The following is a 6,000-nucleotide window of genomic DNA, read 5'->3' as shown; positions in this document are numbered from 1 at the left end:
TGGTGGGAGGATAGAAGCGGAGGAGGGAAATGTCTAAGATAACACTGATGCTCAAGCTGTTCAGAGATGAGAGAGGACAAATTAGGCCCACACAAGCTGTGTCACAGGCGACTAAAAAACATTCAGTCCAATTACAGAAAAGCATCAGACCGGTTGATTGTCAGTTTTATACAAAATATAGACCTGATTAATAAATGTTTCATTGTCACTTCCACTCTTTTACAATCTTACCCAGTTAAAATTGCAGGGAATAATCTGAAACATTGAACAGTTCTGATTCCTGAAAGAGAAAATCCCATTTGAACTTGAAGTTTAAACAAAGAAGACTGAAATTAACCTGTGGATGTTATCTTGTCAGATGGCCACATTCATACTAACTGTTTATTATATAAGCAATAAAACGAATGAAGTGGTATATTGTTTTAGTAAACTCAGAGTTTCATTAACATTTCCACATAATTATATTTCATATCATAATATTTTTATATTTCATTTATATTACATATTTCCACGGTTATACATGGTCCTTTGTTAAAAATAAATAAATAAATAAATAAATAAATAAATAAATAATAATTTATTAATACAATAACATTAATAATAATATAATTCACTCCTGTGAATGGGTGTTACAAAAAAATATGATCATATTTTTATGCACTGGAATAAGTGCATTACTATTTTATATTCATTCATTCATTCATTTTCTACCGCTTTATCCGAACTACCTCGGGTCACAGACTATTTTATATGTTATATATAAAAAATAATCAATACCTTTTGACTAATCACATTTTTAAATTTAGCTGCACTGAGGTCTAATAGTGTTTATTCACATCTTGTCTCAGTTAGGTAAGGTAAGCTGCAGTTTATACACATGTAATTATATACACAGATATTTCCTAAAAGTACATGTAATCTGTAATTTTCTGTTTTAACTTGAGTGTGATATTTATTTACTGCCTAATCCTAATGCAGGCAACAATTTTACTGTTATTAGTTACAATACAAGCATACTGTTCAATTCTAAGAGCCTACCACATGTACCAAAAAGACAACAGACAAACTTTAATAAAGTAAACTCACAAGTATAGACTTAAATCTCTAACCTTGATGTATTATTTGCCTTGCTCCTCAAGGACAATCTATAACCCTACAATACAAGTTTGGCTTTTTCTGCAAAATATTTCAGGTTAAATCTTGGTAAATAACACAATGGACCATGAGAACTCACCGTTTTAATTAGTATTTAGAACAAAAATATTTTTTCTGATCAATTTTATTGCAGTTTCTGAAAAGATTTTTTTTTAGTATGGCCAATATCTGTGCTCAATTAAAGTCCATGTGGTGCTCATTGAAATATGGTACGCCATCCGTTTATTAAATCATCCATTTATTAGCTATGTACCATTTAAACAAACAAACAAACAAACAAACAAACAAACAAACAAAAAACACAGAATGTTAAAAAAATGGTTTATGTGGACTATATGTTAATTTGTGTCATGAGCTTGAGCATAATTGATAGTAGTCTTACAGGAATACTATTGTATATTGTATTGTATTGTACAGGAATAATACTGACCTACTCATTCTGTTTGTTTTCCTTTTTCAGACTTTTCATTTGGCATCAGTGATGTGAAACATTGTCACAATGAAAATTACATACATTGTCCGTTTTGATTAATTATGCATTATTATTACCTGTTAATTGGCATCAAAATTTAATTACCATGCCCTTATCCAGTGGCTCCAGTTGGCTAAGAGTACTTGGTATCTGTTTACTCATGGATCTTATTTGCTGGACATAAGTCTGTAATTGGATGAGGCTTTGCGATCAGATGTTCTCCAGGAGAAGCTAATTCCACTCTTTCTGACCTGCTTAATCTGCAAAATTGAGCCCAGTTCAAGCTGGGTTAATGGGGTCCTCTGCCCACCCACCGCTCATGGGTCACCACACAGCTGGCACATTGTGTACACACACACTCTCACACACACACACACACACACACACATTGTGTGAAATAGCTTACAAATGACACAGATGAATAATACAAACCTCCAAACATGACCTATTGATAACCCTATTACGGCTCGTGTACTCAACCACAAGTGAATATGAAAGACATTTTCAGGTTCTGCTGATGCAAAAGAATATCACATAACGTTGCTCCTGATAAAAATCGTTACTCTGACTGTAATCGTTCCAATTTACCGGAAGGTTGTGTTTTCTCCCTCTCCCTCAGGAAATAGCTAATAAAACATGATCCGTCAACATTATCACTGCACTTTCTTTTCAATGCCAGAAAATGAATGTCAGCTTTTTTTAACCAACCACTTCACCAATGACCTTAAACCAGTATGTTTAATACATTTTTAGTTAATTGTAAGAAATATCCAATTTGTCTATCTGAGTTTAGTCTAACAGATAGCAACATTATGTAGCATATTAATGTTTGAACCCTAAGTGATTGCTCTTTCCTGCCTCTTCAACAGGATGCTAATGTCTTCCTGCCACACACAGATTGTTGTCTTAAAAACATTGCAGCATTCTTTAAGTATTTAGAGCTCTGCAGCTCGCTAACCAAGCTGTATGTTAAAGATAACCTTCATTCCGAAACACATTAACTATGTTTATATTCAAATATTTGTGATGTCCTTAGCGGTTATGGTTCTAATTTTCTGTGAGAAGTTAAAGGTTGTGTCACTTTGACAAAGGATGAATGTAAGGTTTTTTCTCCGAAAACAAAAAGTGACATTCAAAATGACATTCATCGCATGAAAGAGAAATCCGACATAGTAACACTAGACTACAGAATACAGTGCAGATACAATGCAAGAAGAAGAATTTAATAATAAATACGGCCGAACAACTTTGATGATGTGATTTCAATCTATAACAAAATAAATAAAAACAAAGACCCCCTGGCTGTCTTCCCTGGACCCTCTGTTTCAAAATGATGGAAATAAAGGACTTAAGCTCTGTCGAGATGATCACTTTAATTAGATTTCATTTACGGTATTTAGCAGACATCCTTATCCAGGATGACCTACAATTTATACAACTGAGGGTTAAGGGCCTTGCCCAGGGGCCCAGCAGTTTCAGCTTGGTGGACCTGGGATTCAAACTCATGACCTTCTGATCAGTATTCCAACACCACTAAGCTACCACATCTCTAGAGATAAAGCAAAGACTAATACGTTTACCAATGTGTGGATGCAAGAAGTATAAACCAAAATATCTTTGATATATCAGATTTTTATCAGATTATTCACTGATTATAAACCTTATATCCAAGTCTTTAAAAATGGATTTCTTTTCTCAAAGGCAGGAGATAGAGATTGATAAAAAATCCCATAAATCTTCAAGGTTCACTCTTTAGTCTGCAACAAGAATCGACCTGAAATCAATTCGACTTTCTCATGAAAGTAGGCCATTTTCTTTCAGGGAAATGCTTGTCGACTTTCAGGACAAGCCACAGAAACCTGACGTGATTAAAAACGTTGTCTAATCCTCTCCAGTAAACACCCGTGACTGTTGAGTTCACGTCTCCCCCTCTGCGAACAAAATTTGTAGGCGATTCATTAAACTCCCGAGCCTCTGCTTTGCGGCCATTTTGTCCTAATCTATCAGCTCAAAGCACATTTCTGCCTGAAGCGTGCCAGGTCACATCCACCCAGAGGCAGCCAAGCTCAATAAAACTCCACTTCCCTCTTCACCCTCGACAGCTATCATCTCCCCTTTTTATTGCCATTCATTTTTTTTCCGAAGGCAACACGATGCCGCCATTATAGGCTGACTGATGTGGGGGAGTCAGAGCAATTTCCTGAGCCACTTAACGCCAGGTCGCGCGGGGGCTTGTAACATGAGAGAGAGAGAGAGAGAGAGAGAGAGAGAGAGAGAGAGAGAGAGAGAGAGAGAACACACACAGGGCACAGAGCGAGAGAGAGCGAGAGAACACACACACACACACACACACACACACACAGAGAGAGAGAGAGAGAGAGAGAGAGAGAGAGAGAGAGAGAGAGAGAACACACACAGGGCACAGAGCGAGAGAGAGCGAGAGAACACACACACACACACACACACACACACACACACACACACACACACACACACACACAGAGAGAGAGAGCGAGAGAGAGAGAGAGAGAGAGAGAGAGAGAGAGAGAGAGAGACCGTGGCCATTCAGAGGTCGCTTATGCGCGATGAATACCGACCCAGATGTTAAGTCAATGGCTTAAGGGTGAAGAAAAAGCCTTTTTCCCCTTCTTCCTTCTCCAGATAATCGGGAATAAAGCGGGTTACATTTCATAAGGCAGCAAAAACGTTTCTTTTCAAGCGAACGGTTCGGCTGAGATAAATTAGTCCCTCAATCAGATACATTCATAACAGGCTCATAAAGGGGCTGAATAGACAGACTACAGGCTACGGACTGCAGGGAGCCAGATGCTTCTATGCGACATAATACATTAGCGTCACGTTTTCTTTTCTCCTTTTTTTAACGTTAAATGACGAGACATATCCCTGTAGCAGAGTAGCATTACGCGCAGATAATGATTTTGTTATCCCTGCGGTCTGGGAGGCCCTCCCTTCTCCTCTAACTACAAATGTCAGCCCAGACAGGCAATTATAGGAGTCGGATTACTCCTTCTCCTCTATCAGTCCATTCTCCAAGCCCACGGCACGGCGAGAAGCCAAAGGTAATATTCCCCTGGGGTCGGAGCCAAGGCCATGAACCCGCCTATTAAAGGCCTAACGAGTTTCTGTACGAACAGCGAGCCGGAGGTTTGAGTGACACGCGGTCGATAGGCTGCGCTCTCCTGGGTCCGCTCAGCTGTCAGAGCGCTGATGTCTGAAAACGTGGTTCTCTACTACTAAAGCCACCTGAGTAACGACACACTGACACTATTCATAGAAAGCGATATTAAGAATTCAATTATATGATCGATAACCAAATAAATGCAGTATTTTTCTCTTTCATTCACTGATACGCTCATAACATATGTGTATGGTTTTATTTAGTTTTCTTCTATTATTATTATTATTATTATTATTATATTATAAGACAGTATTCAATTTTAAAAACCAAGACATTTTGTTTTTAACCAAATGGTGACTATTTAAATATAACTGAAATTCAAAGCAGGCACAACAGCGCCATCTGCTGTCACTTATCACAGGTGAAGCTCTACTGTCCCCACAAGGGTGCTAGAATAACATCCCTTCTTTTACATTGTCATTCATGGAGTCAATAAGATCATTAACAACCCTTTCCAGTTTGTTAGAGCAAGAACACTAATGCGTACTCCAGGACCAAGGTTGGAAACCTGTGGGTAGAAATGTGAAATTTAGGGCATGGTTCTTTAATGTGGGAACACTATAAAGTTATGCCTCATTTCTGAAAGCACTAAAAAGTAGTTTCTCTAACATAAAACTTGTGTTTTTAATGTTCAGAATTAAATTTTATACTGGCTAAATTTTCTTTCATGTACTTGGAAGGAATATCCTCCCACATTTAAAAGAATTGTGAAATAAACCTAATACAATTATGTACATAACTTCCATGCCAACTCTTTAATTAAACATGCCTATTCATTGTCTCTTCCAAACCTGTAAGTTGTTTCTTCAAATCATGACAAAATAATGAATTAGCAGGTTTAAGATTTAATGTCTAGCAGCTTCAAAGGATGAGAGGAGGGGAAAACAGGACTATGTAAAATTGTAATCAATTCAATACACCCAATTAGTGGAGAGAAAAAGCAGGAACACACTGAGGTGACCCGGGCCCTGTAAAGCAGGACAAGGTTGCCAGAAAGTTCTCCTGCACAGAGCTCTGACCTCAACCCCTCACTAATGCTCTTGTGGCTGAATGGGAGCTTTTCATAGCCATGCTCCAAATCCTAGAGGAAAGCTTTCCATAAGAGTGCAGAATGTGATGGCAGCAGCACAAAAAAAAAAAAAAAAAGAAAAGAAGAAAAAAGAAGGATAGCCAT

This window comes from Tachysurus fulvidraco, chromosome 11 (assembly GCF_022655615.1).
Source record: "Tachysurus fulvidraco isolate hzauxx_2018 chromosome 11, HZAU_PFXX_2.0, whole genome shotgun sequence".
NCBI lineage: Eukaryota > Metazoa > Chordata > Actinopteri > Siluriformes > Bagridae > Tachysurus > Tachysurus fulvidraco.
Note: the sequence above shows the minus strand (reverse complement) of the source record.